The sequence below is a fragment of the Ambystoma mexicanum genome, chromosome 1q (assembly GCF_040938575.1).
Source record: "Ambystoma mexicanum isolate Mex_15411 chromosome 1q, UKY_AmexF1_1, whole genome shotgun sequence".
NCBI lineage: Eukaryota > Metazoa > Chordata > Amphibia > Caudata > Ambystomatidae > Ambystoma > Ambystoma mexicanum.
In genome coordinates this window covers 93865422-93881464 of record NC_090922.1, presented here as the reverse complement: position 1 = coordinate 93881464, position 16043 = coordinate 93865422, and the positions used below count along the sequence as shown (strand labels likewise).

The window sequence follows — 16043 nt, the reverse complement described above, 5'->3', positions numbered from 1 at the left end:
ATGTGAATCCATGCCAGACCGATGCTGGAGAACAACAGTTACAGGTAAGTAACTGAAACCTTCTCCAGTATGGGGTCTGGCATGGATTCACATGCTCGTGAATCATGAATACACAGCAGTACAACATAACCACGGGAGGTGGCAAGGCTCAACAGAAGCAATTAACTCTTACCTCTGAACAGACTCCACTCAAGCGAACACGTTGTGTAGCACTGCTTGGCCGACTCTGGACTCCTCTATGGATTTTGACGCAGTAGAACTAAGGTGTGGGCAGACCTCCACGTAGCAGCCTTGCAGATGTCTAGCAGGGGCACACAAGACGGCAATGCCGTCGTCGCAACAATCGCACTGGTAGGGTGGGAACTCGGCCGGCCAGGCAACTGAGGACAGTGCACGATGCAGCCGGTTAGCCACCTTGTGATGGAAGCCTTAGACAAGGCCTTCACATGGTTCACAGGACCAAAGTTCACAAACAGTTGCAATGTCTTTCGAAAACTACTTGTGCGTGTCACATAGAACTTCAGGGCAAGAGCAAAGTCCAGCGGGTGCACAGCCCTTTCCGACAAAGGTTTTGGGAAGAAAATAGGTAACACCGAAAGCTCAGTGAAGTGGAATTCCGACTGAACCTTCGGCATGAGCAGTACCACCCTCGATTTGTGGAAAGTCAGGTACGGTTGCTTGCAGGATAGGGCCTGGATCTCACCTATGCGTCTGGCAGAGGTGATGGCCACAAGGAAAGCAGTCTTATATATGAGAAACTTGACTGGGGCCCGATGCATAGGCTCAAAGGGGGCCCATCCCATGAGCCTCTTCAGAACCACATTGAATTCTGTGGGACCAAATCGAGGATCTTCCTGGAGATCTGGTGTAGCGGGAGATAGCCGCCAGATGCACCTTGACGGCGGAGTGCGCCAGGCCCACCTTTGCCAAGGATATCAAGTATGGAAGGATCTGTAGAGCCGTGAACCAGAGGGGTAATCTTTTGCAATCGGCACCACGTAGCAAAACGCTTCCACTTATGGCCGTAGCACCATAAGGTCAACAACGCCCTGGCCTTGGCGAAGACCTCCCTGCAGTCCGCTGGCAACTCATAACCTCCAAACTCTAAGGCTGCAAGAGCTAAGACCTCAGGTTCAGCAATCCTAAGTTGTGATGAATGATTAAGCCTCCCCCTCTCTGGTGTGAAGATCTGGAAACATCAGCAACTTCACTGGAGGCGATGCAGATAGGCTGAGAAGGTCCAGATACCAAATCTGCCTCGGCCAAGCCGGGCGAGGAGTATCATCTTGTCCTGACATGGAGTTGGTTGACTCGAAGCAGGAGAGGGAACAGAGGAAACACGTACAGAAACAGCCCCTCCTATGAGGAGAGCGCATCCCCCGGCTCCTCGGCAGGTGGAACCTGCTGGCAAACATCTGGCATTTGGTGTTCGCTGCCACTGCATAAAGATCGATGTGGGGTCTGCACCACTTGACTAACAGGAAGTACACCTGATCCTGACCAAGTTCCCACTGGGGGCAGGATAGCAGTTCCCTGTGGAGGGAGTCCGCAATGGTCTTCTTGACTCCTGCCAGGTGAAGAGGGACGAGGAATATCCCCTGTCAGACGGCCCTGTACCACAAGTCCTGTGCTTCCTTGAAGACCGCAGGGGATCGATTGCCCCCTTGCTTCCGGATGTAGAACATGGTGGTGGTGTTCATGAAGATCCTCACCACTTTGCCTTTCAGAGACGAAGGAACGTAAATCATGTGCCTTGGGTGATGTTGGAGCAGAAGCCCCACCACTATCGCCTGTCGGAACTCTTCATTGAGAGGGATCTTGTCTGTAAAGCTTCCAGACACCGGTATATAAAAGGCATCCAGGAATTCCTGTAGGAGTTGCATCTGCAACCTGCAGAAACAGACGAGGTAGATAAATGACATCATCATGCCCAGTAGCGACTTGATGGCCTGCAGCATGGCCGTCTCCGTCAATGACAGCCGTTGCACCTTTCATTGAATGGCTGCTAGCTTCTCCTCCGAGGGCGACGCCAAGCAAAACACTGTATTGAGTCGGGCGCCATGAAACCGAGAGTTCTGCGATAGCGTTAAGCAGAACTTCAGAAAGTTGACGGAGAATCCCGGATCCGTCAATAGTTGGACTGTCGTCTGTGTGTTCATCAGCCATCTCCCGAGAGCGGGCGCATACCAGTCAGTCGTCCAAGTACGGGTATACATGTATGCCCTGTAGATGTGCCAACACTGGTGCCAGGCATTCCATGAATAGTCTTGGGGCCTACTTCAAGCCGAATGGTAGGGTCTTGTACTGGTAGTGCAGGCCCTGCACCACAAAACGCAGACATTTCCAATGTGTCTTGTGAATGGGGACATGGAAATAGGCGTCCTCTAGGTCCAACGACATCAAGAAGTTTTCTCTTTCCAGTTGGACAAGCATGTGCTGCAACGTGAGCATCCTGAATTTTTGGGACTATGTATTCAGACGTCGTAGGTCCAGTATGGGGCTCCAGCCCCAGGTCTTCTTTCTGACCAGAAAGTATCTGGAATAGACTCCAGAGCTCCAGAGCCATTGGGGAACTAGCTCTATCACCACTTATTGTAGCATGGCTTGTACCTCTTCCAGAAACTGAGGGATCCACAGACACCTGTGTTGGAACTTCAAAGTGTGTCCTTGGGCGAAAGCATCCAGCACCCATCTGTCAGTGGTGATCTTTCTCAACTCAATGACAAACAGCGTCAGCCAGCCTCCCACCGGCGTGCACAAGTGCCCTCCAGCTGGCCCCCTGGCCAGTTCAGGCTTGCTTGGGTGCCGGCATCCTTCCTTGCGGGTGACGCTGTCCTCCGCTACCGTAGGCCGGGAACAGCCTCTGTATGCTACTTGCGTTGAAGTCCAGGAAGGCTGTCTACTATAAGTCATGAAGAACCCTTTTGAAGATCTGCTCGATTTTCCCCTGGAGGAGCGAAAAGATGAGGGGGTACTGCCGGAGAGCGCAGAGGGAAAGGGCTGTGACTGTATCCGTCTTGATGGCCTGGAGAGACTCGTTGATGGCCTTCCCAAACAGCATTTCCCAGTCGAAGGGCATGTCCAGCACCTTTGCTTGGACCTCCTGACAGAAATAAGTGGTCTTCATCCATCCCTGTCGACAAAGGCAGACACTGATCCCCATTTGCCAGAACCCTGCGTCAGCGACATCCACTGCCACTTAGATGGGGTGATCCGACACCAGCTCCCCTTCCTGCAAGAGCGAGGGCTTTCATCATCTTATTGTCGGGGAGGAACTCCAGGATTGGTCCTAGCTTGTAGCACAATTCCCTGTTGTACCTGGCCAGGATCACGTTGGCTGCCTCGATTGTTGACGCTGCGGTGTAAAATAATCTTCTTCCTCATGGTGCCCAACCTTTTCACATCGCTGTCCAGAGGGGCTGAAGAAGAGGACGGGAAAGTCGACCGTTTCCTTGCAGCTGCCGACACTACAGAGTCCGGCGATGTTTGGAACCTCAGGCACTTGAGTGCAGAGTCTGGCACCCTATACTTTCTCTCTAGCCTATTCCGCTTGCCTGGAGCCGTGCAAGGGTTCTTCATGAGGGCCCTTGCACTTGGCCTCGCGCTTTTGATACATACCAGAAGACCTCCTTCTTGGTTTCCTCAGGCACCAGCTGGAATAGCTCGGAGGCCATGGCAATCATGGAGTGCTACAAGCCCATCTCATCCCGTGAGAACAGCCTATGTGGGGCATCCAAATGCAGTGATTCACCGTCCGCTGCGATTATGTCTTCGTCATCCGTCATGGCCATATCTTTTCCCGTACCAGTGTCTGCTGTGGGAGTTGTGGCCCGATGTGGTGGAGGAGGTTGACATGGGGCATCAGAAGGCTCTTCCTCCTCTTCATCGGAGGCTGATTGGGGACCTGAGGAACCACAGGTACCGGCAATGGAGGCATTCTCATCGGGATCTCCGACACCAAAGTGTGCAGAGCCAAAAGAATGATCAAGTTAATGTTCCTCGGCTGAGATGGCAGAACAGGAAACTAGGCCCTGCCCCCCTCGTGGACCATATGCAAGAACACCTGATCTTCGTTGTTCGTGGATGAGATCTCCATAGTTTGGGATTTAGAGGCCTCCTCACCTCCCCCACCCCCATTTCCCTCCCGGAGGGCTTTGAACTGGGACCTGGGCCGGATTCACCCCTTCTGGCGCGCCTGCAGACTTTGCCAAAGTCTCTGCAGGGTGTCACGCCTTGGGGGCAGGGACACTTCCTGCATTGCGGGAGCAATTGTTGTAGGATCAGCGCCTGTAGCTGCCGTGATAATGGTCGTCGATGGAGCCGCCAACGAGGCCTTTGCTTGTGTCGGTTGAGACTGCTTGGGCTGCGCAGCCTTCTCCTCTGCCCTTGGCTTATCGGATTTCTCCCGAAGCTTAGTGGACGACTTCCTTTTTGAAGAGAAGCTAAACGGTAGGCTGCCAATGGTGGAAGTAGGTGATGCTGATCGTGCCCTATCCACTTTGGGACCCGCTTCAGCTGCAAACCCGGTAGACTCAGACCTGCGGATCTTGGCCTTATTTTGGACCCTATGGATGAGACGCCCTCAAACGACTTGGAAGATCGCTCATCGGATCGGCCGTCCTGGACGAGGCATGACCCTGCTCAGAGCATGGGTCTGAGGCCTTGTTTGTGTTACCCCATACCGCCAGTCAACTATGCCTGTCCTTTGTTGTTTTCTTAGAGAACCCGAGGCATATCTTGCACTCTACCTCCTTGTGGTCCAGGTGCAGTCAGTAGAGGCATTGTAGGAGCTTGTCCTCCACAAACATTCCGTAGTCTGCATTTGGTGCAGGGCCTGAAGAGGGACCTTCCCTCCTTCATGGTCAGAGGGCACAAAGTAGGACCAAGATGGCCTTCTAGAATCCTTGATTGATCTTCGCCCTTGAGGGGCGTTGAAATTCACCGACAACAGGTCCCGCTATCGGCAGATGAAGAAAAGAGCACACAGGTTCTTCGATACAAAAATGTAACTTTTGTCCATCGAAAAACACGAAAAAACATACAAATAGCTTGGAGAGCAGCTTGAGAACTCCCAACACTGGAGCATGCAGTAAAAATCTGAAGCTGGCTGCCAGTGGCAGGGCTTAGGGAGAGGACCGTCATTGGATGGGGGCAGAATGACCCAGAGGACTGTGGTTCGTTTAGAGAAGAAAACCAGATTTTAAGTGAAGTGAAACCATTTTTTCTTTCACTGAGGATTCCCAGCCTGACTGGGAATATTCATAAGCATGTGAATCCATGCCAGACCCCATGCTGGAGAATTAAAAATTACTCACCATGGTGACTAGAGTACTCCATCCATAGTCCCCTTTCCTCCATCCTTGACGGTACCGGAAACCTTTGTTAGTGAAAAATGTAGCTTCCCCTTTAAATTTAGTATAACGTGTGGGGGCGCGGCTTCGGCGTGGGATCGACCCGCCATCCGGCGCATCACCTCAGTCCCCTTTCAACACATAGGACGCTTAGATACCTGGCTACTCTTAGTAAATATTAGCCCTTGGCATAGTAGCGGGGGAAGACGGGTGGGATGTATGGAGGAAAGGGGACTATGGACTAGTGATCAACGTGTAGCTCGGGAGCAACTTGTTGCTTGTGGTGCCCTAAATTGTTGCACATCAGTTTCTCCATGGTATGAAGGCCCAGAAGGAGGTGCTGAAGGGATGAGACCTCATTAGCACTATAGCTAGACAGGGTCCTTGACTGTGAGATAAAGTTGGCAAATGAGCCTGCTGTGGTTCCTGTTGGCTTGTTTTTGTAGACGCAAGATTTAAGTTTGTTGCCACCATGCACATTTTTCATTAAATGCCTGTACTTTTTATAGCAGTGTCATTGTTAAAAAACCCTGTCCTCTTCAGATACGTTGCCCAGATGACAAATGTATTTGTTAGAAAAATAATTGAACCATTCTGTGTCCTGGAGAAAATTGTCATAGTCTGTTCCTTTGTACAGCTAGTAGGAGCATAATGGAAAATATTCCTGTATTAAATAATTTTCATGCACTGCTTTTGTACAAGTGAGGTTTGTTTGATGCCATCATGCATGATATTTATCCGAATTATTACTTTTAGTATCCTAGTGAAAAATGTTTGTTTGATACACTGTCCATATGTCGCATGGGTAATGGTCAGATAAGGCAAATGCATGCCACATTTTTCTTAGTTTGGCCTATATTCTAATTCAATTAAGTTCATGTTAATACGATTAAATTAACAAGCCAAATAATCCAAATACCTAGTTCACACCACCACACCCATCTATGAAGTGGTCGTGAAATGCTCAGCGTTTTGACCAATGTTTGCCACCAAGTTTTGTCTAAAGTCCCATTTAGGCAGAGCAGAGAGGCTCCAAATCCTTCAGAAATATATTTGTATTACTAACCACATTTTCATCAATTTAACAGGCCGCGGGTGCTTTACATTGCCCTATTTGCCATTATATGCCTAAAGAATTCTTAGGAGGTAATCTCCAAAAACCCAGTAAGGCGATCTTTAAAACATACCATGTAATGACCAATATTACTGAATCTATATTTAACCATAGTTCTCCATTAAGTTAGCAACATTTAAAAACATGCATCATGTTTAATAAAATTAACATAGAACAAGCCCAAAATAAAAAAGCAGCTTTAACTTGATCAATGCAATTACATAAAACAGCTTCTGTGCATGTCCATGCTTACACAAAGCAGTGAAACAAATTAACAGAAAATGAACCAAATCTTCATTGACTACCATTTTGTAGGCACACTGTGTGCTTCCTCGTGCACAACTTCATTCATTGAGTGTTGGGTACAGTTAAACATACCATTAGCATCAGCCTTGTGCATTCTGCAGATCTTATTTTACGTATTCCTCCTTGCCATCTTTGTGTGCGCGCGCAAGTCTGCATATAATGCTAAAAAAGCAGCTTATGCATATTTTGGACATCTACCTCTCTCCCCATTGGATAAGCTCTTGCTTTAAGAGCTATTTTGAAATGACTTAATGTGCCAAATTTAGTTATATGCCATCCCCTATCCAAATTGACAGTGCCTTACATACAACCCCCCAGAACACAGGTATTTTTCTTTACCAGGGGAGGCTGCAATCACATTTACACTGAAAATCACTTGATTAGCCAAATATCTAAACTGGGCCGATACCTTCAAACTGAGCATCCCCAATTCAGCTCACAAGGCACTACCAGGTGTACCTGGTGAGGGACTTGCTATTTGGCACAGGAATGTATTTTGCAACCCCTCCAGGACATGACAGTTCGAACCACCCCAGATTTCACTGCCATAAGGAAATCATGGAACATACCTTTGCCTTATGTACTGCCAGGCACTTGGCCAATCTGAATGCCCTAGATTTGAAATAACATTTTAAAAAGCATTTTAATCTGGAATGATATACTTTCAGGTTTGTTCTTAAAATTATTGACCCAAGCATTGCTCTTTCAGAAGAGTAGGCTCAAATTAAAATGAGACTACCCCTTCATTGCTACATTTGTTTAAAAGAAAGCTACAAATGTTCACCCTTTTCCAGAATATATTTTTTGTATATGGCATATTATATTTTTAACTAATATTAGCAAAATAGTAATTTATGTGTAGCAGGCCATGTTGGGGACCTATCAGCGTTAAGTTCAAAATACTTCTTTATGTCATGTCATCGGCATAAAGAAGCACCTATAAAAAAATATCCCTCAGAGAGGGTGGGTTAACTTTCCTAAGAGAAGTCAAAAGTCTGAAAGGAATAAATTGGGGTTTACCGACATCCCTGCTTTTCACCATTATTGGGGGGAAAAACAATGTATAATTTCCCAATCTTGTATATTAAACAGACGCTGAGATGTCTGCATTTCACAGCTGGGTAAGAATTAATAAACCACTAGAGACAACAATAAAATGTAAATTAGGCCACAAGATTTTTCTATCTATCAAAGCAAATGCTTCCTCCAAATCTGAAACAGCCACAAATAATCTCCTACTCTTAAGCTTACCGTATTTCTTTATGATGGTGCTCAGTGTGAAGCGGCGGTCCACTGTGCTAAGCCCTACCCTGAAACCTACGTGGGAAGGCTTCAAAATATTGTTACTTTGAGCCCCATCCTCCGCTCTGACCAACACATATTTGCACAATACCTTACTGGCAATTTTCAGTAAAGAAATTGATCTACAACCACAGGGGGCTGGTGGTCCCAGGACTACTTGTCCAAGGAGATGGCGAATGCCTGTCTCGACATGTCTTTTTGCAATTCTTACATGCCCTTTTAAAATTATAAAATCTGGCCAGCTGTGTTCACACATCCAATTTTCTTTGAGATTCTACTTTTTGCATCAAACCATGGGGCATCCCTTTCTATAACCTGGACCTCCTGAACTGGGGGATGCCATTTGCCAATAGCTTTATCCATAGCTTTATCCAACATAGTTTCAACCAAAGACTCAAACAAACTGACACTTAACTGTGTGGCCCCTGAACTCTTGAACAGTTTAAAGGGAATTCCTTAATTTGTTGTGAATGAGTCATTCTTTCCAATGCCTCCTTATCGAGCTTGGGCATTGCCAACCAGCTCCTCTGGCTGTGGGACATCTTCATAGTGCCTACCCATGGCCATTGGAAAATTAACTCAAGGATAGTGATCACTCTCTGTTCAATCAGAAATGGAACATTTCATAACATTCCTGAAGAAAAAAACTGTCCATAATACAGTAATCGAAGAAACACTATTACTGGTCTTGTGTTCTTAGGAATGCACTATTTGCACTAAAGATCCTGGAAAATACCTGGACAGAATCCCAAAGTACACCCGAAAATTAGTGGTTCATTTTTGACCAATTAAACTGTCCAAACAGCTGTGCTAAATATATAACAAATAGAACCTGAAGCCCCTGGGAATGTTTATTTAGTCCTACTATATTTTTGAACAACTTGACTGGTTCTGTGCGTCTAGAAATGTCCTACTGACCACTCAACTTCCTCAACATTTCCTGTAAACAACCACTTAATGCTAAATGGAGTAACAGGCCCTGCACATTTCCTTTAACTAGACATGCACATGGTCCAAATAACTAAGTACTGAAAATTACAATGTTCCATTAGCAGTCTTAAAGTTTATTACATTTCTAATTTGTGTTGCATTACATTTTCTGAGAATTGAGCACTGATATGTTCAGTTGAAGAATAATGTTGCTCACCATTCCATTTGATATGCCAGTTTTGCTTATTGCGCACACAAGGTTTGGGACACCTGGACCAAGAGTACTCTAGCCAATATGAGTAATTTTAATTACTCATACATCCCGGTCCCCTTTCTTCCATCCTTGTGGGTGATTCCACCAAACAAGACCATAGGGTGGAGCTGTGATAACCTGCCTCATATCTAGGACAAAACAAAAAGGTTCTAAAGAACCCCCTGACCAAACTGCATTACGCCTGGGATTAGAGTTCAATGGATAGTGCTTGCAGAAGGCCGATGGGGGTCGCCCAAATAGCGGTCTTGCTGATGACATCCCAAGAAGCAGGTCTCCAAAACACGACTGCCGTGGCATTAGCTCTGACCGCATGGGCATGAATCCCCTACGGAACAGGTTTGGCTATAGCCAGGTACGCCTTGTAAGCCTGAGAGCCGGGGGAGGAGCCCCCAAAGTCACAATGTCTGGGACTTCTTGAAGGATTTTGTCGTAGAGAGGGCGAACTTGAGGACCCTCTTGAGGTCCAAGGAACGTAGGGCCCTCTTTGCCTCGGACTGCGGGCGCGGGAAGAAAAATGCAGGCAGATCTCTTGATTCAGATTAAATGGAGACACCACCTTGGGCAAGAAGTTTGGGTGAGTGCCCAAGATTACCTTGTCGTTGTGAAACATGGTGAAGGGCTTGCACAAAGACAACGCTTGCAGCTCACTAACTCCGCACGCAGAGGTGAGAGCCACCAGTACAACTGTATTTAGTGTCACCAAGCAAATGTCCACAGAGGCCATCGGCTTGAAAGGCTTGCGCTGCAAAGCTGCAAGAACCACATTGAGGGCCCAGAATGGGTGTGGCTTATGCATTGGGGGGGAAAAGCCTAGTCAACCTTTTAAGGTGGGCCTTCACCACTGGGTTGGCTACTGAAAACGCATGCTATGGGGAATTCTTGTAAGCCCCAGTGGCTGCCAAATAAGTGCAGCAAGTATCCACCTGGACTTCAGAGTGAGCCAGGTGTGCTGCAAAAGCCAGTACAACATCCAAAGGACAGGTGACAGCGCCCAGACACTTGTCACCAGCCCAATGGCAGAACCTACTCCATTTGCCCTTATACTGGGACCGAGTCGAGGAATGCCTGGCCTGCTGAATGTTGTCCCAGTTATCATCCGAAAATTGAGCACGCTGAAGTCTCAGCTGGTCAGGACCCAGGCCGCCAGAGCCAGCTTGGCCGGGTCCGGATGTTCCACTGCCACGGCTTGCTACGTCAGGAAGCCCCTGCTGGAGATCAGAAGGTGGACGGGACCCTGGGAGCACAACTGCAGCAGATCCAAAAGCACAGTCTTGAAGGTCAGTGGGGGGCAATCAGGATGAGGCTGCAACCCACTGAAGCTGGGAACTTGCGGAGGTTCCACTGGGGCAGAGGGAGAAACCCATCTGAAGGATATCTGCCAATCTCTGACAGGACTGAGACCCCCTTGGATGGCCCCGCCCTCACCAGCCAGTCCTCCAAATAACAGTACAGATGATGGTCCTCCAAGCAGAGAAGGCCCTCCATTGCGTTAATCAACTTTGTGAAGACACGAGGGGCCGAGTTCAGGCCGAAGGCCAGCATCTCCTACTGAAAGTGGTATGACAAGCATGAACCGCAGACACTTCTGATGCGGCTGGTAGATGGGTACATGCAGGTATACATCCTTGAGGTCCAATGAACCCATCCAGTCCCCGGCACACAAACTCAGCTATGTGCATGGGAGTAAGCATCTTGAAGCATACCAGCAGTAAAGACAGATTTAAAAAGGACAGGCCCAGGTCAACCCTCAGGCCAGCCGTATTGTTCTTGCACACCTCAAAAATTCTGCAATAGTACCAGGAACCCCTGTCTGCAAGAGGAACCAGTTTCAATGCCTACATCTCCAAGAGCGAAAGGACCTCTTGTAAAAGAGCCGGGGACCCGACTTGAGGAGGACAGGATGGTAGAGGGAAAGGAAAGGGAAGACTAAAGGCCGTGGACACTACGGATTGGATCGAGGGGTTATTGAAAAGATGCTTCTAGGGATCTTGGAAAAGAGCCAAATGGCCCTCAGACGTCACTGCTTCTTCGTGCCAGGGCGGGGGCAGAGGTGGGGGAGGGGAAAAACCATCAAAGTCCTTTGCTGCCTACTCCTGTTGTCGCTGGGCAACATGTCAGGCCTCAGTGTCCCAAAGCCCCTTGAAGCCGGAGAAAGCGCAGGGTTGGAATTCAGTCCTGCCCTGGGACTGAGGGAAGGATTTCTGTCCAGGTTTTGTCAGGCTGGCCAAGGACTTGGCGGTTTGAGTGGAGGTTTTCTTCTTTGTCAACTCGTCATCGGTCGATGAATGAAAAAGCTCCACACCCTCTAAGGGCAGATCCAGTATCCACTCCTGCACGTCAGATGAAAACTTAGTAGCGTGCAACCACGCTGTCCTCATCTCAACACGAAGGCACAGCCTTCTGTTGGCTGTGTCAATGTGGGAGACTGAAGATTCCATGAGGTCCTGCACAATGGTCTGAGCATCTGCCAAACCGGCCTTGAAGGAGGGTTGCTTGTCCGAAGGGAGGTCGGGCAGAAATTCCCTGCCCCCCCCCTTTTTGCCTCCCCCCCAAAGTCCAGGTCCAATGACTGTTGAGGAGAGGCAGCAGTAGAGGTGGAGGGGGTTTAAACAACCAGTAGGGCCTGGACAGGGGTGTTAAGATGGATTTCTGAACTCTGACCTGGAGGGCAGAGGTTCAGAAGGCCAGCCTAGTTTCTTGGAACAAGGTAACCTCTGGACAAACCAGACCAATCAGGGTAGCTATGGCAGGCGGTCAAGACTAGGTCTCAGAAGGGTTGAGGGTGACTGAAGGACTTCAATGAGCACACAAAGCAAGGACACTTACACATTTCTCAAGACAGGTGTTATATCAAAAATATAGACACATTTATTACAAGGCCGTTGTAACAGACCATAGCAAAAGAATCACAGTAACACTAAGTAAACCACCACAACACTATCAATACAATGTATATACAAGACCATTGGGGTTAAAAGGGGTTAAATGTACGAAATAGGTCGACAACCTAGATGGGAAGGAAACCGGCAGTGCAGATAGTATTTAGGCCCCTCCGACATCGACAACAAACCTAACTAAGAGGCAGTCCAAGCCCTAAGAAGAGAGGAGCCTTGTGCTCAATAGTACATGCAATGCAAGCGCACAAGGTTGTTCCAATGGGCAAAAGAGGGTCTCTTCTGGGGTCTCTATCACCTCGGGAAGGTGGATGAGGCGATGAACAAGTTTCCACTATTCAGGGAGGACCTCCACTTGAAAGCAGAGCCAGTTCCAGAGTGTTGGATGGAGTCGCTAGTTCGCACTAGAAGTGGAAAGGAGAGGCGGGGGGGGGGGCAGGGGCCACTTGTGTGTAAAAGGGGCCCTTGGTGCCAGGGGCCACCGGTTAGTGTTGTAAGTATGCACCGGTCCCAGGCGCACTTGAACCCAAACTTCGCCCATTCAGTCCACTCGGGTTGCAGGTTCGAATGCGGCAAAAATGACGTCCGCAGCTTTCAGTTCCTGAGATACAGCAATGATTCCCGAACGGGACAGTGGCGATTTCTCCGCTCCGGGTGGATGAATCGACCCAGTTTCAATGCAGCAGGCTCCAGAGGCAAGAGGGTCACAAATGTAGCGTACTTTCAAAAGACGTTGCCGCGGCAGGGCAACAAAGTAACCGTGTTTACTCCGGTCCTGGCGCACTTGTCTCACTTCCAACCTGGGAATGCCAAGTGTACGAAATTCAGTGCGAGGGTGCCGGGGACACATAGCTAGCAGTATACCAAGTTTTGAGGGCCTCCTCGAAACGACGGCGGAGACAGAGCAAAGGTTCTGCGTAAGCTGGTCAGCCCACACCCCACTACAGCGGGCTCAGGGTGCCAAACCTTCCAGCGGGTCATCAGCGGTTCCTCAACTCGGCTTCGTAGTTTCAGGATACTTGGATCCTATCCTTTGTTCAGTGAGAACTCAGGAGATCTACATGGTAGGGGTGTTTTTGGCCTCCTCTTATCCAAAGTTCCCTTTGCGCCAAAACGAAGAGGATCCAATGGGAGATCTGCTCACAAACACACACTCCATACATGGACCAATCATGGACCACGGTGGTCCCAGTCATTCACGGCACTCCAGATTCTCTCTCTGGCACCCAGGATGTGTATTGGACTCAGACGTTCCAGCCCACATCCTGGAGGGACACACACAAGGCATGCAGAAGCCCGCAAAAGCATTGGGTTTTGCGGGAAAGTGCATGACCAAATAAGGACTGACCTGGGTCAACTCGACCTGGGGCAGGTGAAGGGGCAAGATGGCCAAAGGACAGGACAAAGAACCTTGTGGCATGGCCATTTTGGAGCCATGCCACCTATTCGTGCCAAACGCGGTTAACATGGCAGGAAAGGGTTAAAATAATACGAAAAGATAGCTGCCACCAGTCCTGTCCATGACATCTGCACAGTTCATAAAAAGTCCACCGAGGGCATCTAGGGCCTTTGGCAAATTACTACAGACCCAAGTGTGCTGTACGGTAAGATACATTGCACACTTGTTACATGTTGCACAAATGTTGCAACATGGGAAAAGGACTAAGTCTCCCAGTACAGACTGTCTTAAGAGCATGTCAGTTTCCCCATAAAAGTGAGCGAAAGCCCAGAGGAGTGCAGCTGAAGGATGTGCTTCTCTGGCAAAGTTAGTCAATGGTGTGTAAACAGAAGCAACAAGGGGGTGTACATATGGAGGGAAAATTACATACAATTGTGAAATCTTTCCTAACAAGGGGGAGGGACCGGCGTGCTGGAGGAACGGGAGGGGTGCCCAGAGGAGGGGGCCAGGGAGGCGACACCTGCAGGATGACCTTGATTATCCTTCAGGAGCCCCTTCATCTGAGGGGAATGTATGAGGAAGAGGAATCTTTCGAAAAAGTGGTCCTCGCAAGATGGCGGATCTCTAGGGGTCCGGCCCTCCAAGGCGCTCCTTGTTAAAGCACTGAGGCACCGGAGGCGTGTAGCCATACCCCTGAGGTGACCAGATGCATGTACTGTATAATCTGCTTGCGAGGGAAGGGGACTGGGATCTTCCTGAAGAGCCCATTCAATGGGTGAGAGCACGGGAAGGGCCCAGAGTAGGAACCAAGATGCCCGCCGGCCACGCAGGCTCTGCCACATGCTTTGCCGCCATTTTGAAGCCTTGCACCACACCCTGGGTGGGAGGGCCCGAAGACCCTGAGCCACAAGAGGCCTCAGACATGGGAGGATAGACCTCGGGTCTTGCACCCGGAGCGGAAGCGTTGACTCAGCGATCACTAGGGTAGGCGTTGAGCCCTCGGACAGATGGCCGGTAGTCTTAACGCCCTCTGCACCTTTGCCGGGAGCCATGCTGGATCATGCCAAGGACAGACTCTTGGAGGTGGCACTCAATCCCTTACCCCTTGGGGGCGAAGAGGACAACAAACTTGATTGCCCCTCCGAGGAATGCCTGCTACGGCCCCTGCACCCGTCGGCTTGGGAGCCAGTAGATTGGATGGCCTTAGTTATGTACCTGGAGCGCTTGGCAGAACCCCCGGGCCTCTCAGCTTGTGAGCCAGTAGCCTCAGAGGCCTTGGGGCTGCCAGAACCTGTATCAGCGGAACCATCCTCCTTAACAACCTCGGGGAAGGAGTTGCCACGCTGTGGAGCCGTGCTGACCAGAAGGCCTACCTGGTCTTGATGAGAGGTCCTGGAGACTAAGTCCCTAAGGTGGGACGGAGAAGTGTGGAAGATCCCCGTCCACCACGACAACCAATTCTTCAATGTCATGTGAGCAAGAGTGGTGCAAGATGAACATGCGTCCCAGCGGTGGTCAGGCTTTAAACACTCAAGACAGAGTGCATGGGGGTCTGAGGCCGGGAACGAGCAGTCACATGAAGCACATCTCGTGAATCCTCCTGCAACAGACATGCACCGGGGGAGGGGAGGCACCGAAGGGAAGTTAAATAAGACTGAAAAAACTAAAACAAGGCGCAAGCAGAAAGCTAAAAAAGTCTCTGCACTGGCTGCCAGGTCCGACACCATCTGTGCAGAAAAAGGGCCCGAGGTGAGGCACCAGAGGGTGGGACCACTGTGGAGCATACCCACGTCTGAGGCCGCGCACTATAGGGGGAAGCTAAATTTTTTGCTGCCAATGTTTCCGTTGCCGTCCCCATGTTGGGGGACGCCCAAAAGGATGGAGGAAAGGGAGGATGGGGGGGGGGGGGGGAGTATGAGTAAGTATTGTAATCACTAGAGGGCGACACGGAATATTTTGGAAGAATATTGTATCAGAAAGAGCTTTAACCACTCCTGGAAGAAAGCAATGCCACACTCTTGCAGCAACCTTTTTATTTGAACAAGAAAGGAAAGGAGTAGGCACAAAGTGCATGAATCTCATTTGCATGGCATACAGAAAGTATTAGTGGCCAGAAAGATGGAATAAGTTATCCGGATCTCCTGTTGTCCTGCATTGGTATCTTTTATAAATTCACATGCTGTTAAAATATTTGCTGTCATGCTGGGAATCCTCAGCAATAGTAAAGCAGTTTATGTACACATTTAAAACTGCTGTCACTTTTTTAGTGCTCTATTAGTGTCATTTTGGATCATATTGCCCCACAGCCAATTAACAGATTTCCCTTGGCTCCACCTCGGGAAGCAGTCTTCAGATTTTGGCAAGCGCACATGGCAATACGAGGCAATAAAATCCATAAGAATTAGATGGCAGGGTTGCATGCGACTATGAAAGACACAAATGCTGCAGAAGTGACAAGATGCTCACCGTAGCG

General features: G+C 49.1%; 1 protein-coding gene across 7 annotated transcripts in view; it reads right to left on the bottom strand.

The window, feature by feature from the left end:
• The window catches only part of ANKRD11 (ankyrin repeat domain containing 11), a 1995649-nt gene that overhangs the window by 70820 nt on the left and 1908786 nt on the right, over positions 1-16043 (bottom strand). The window lies entirely within an intron of this gene.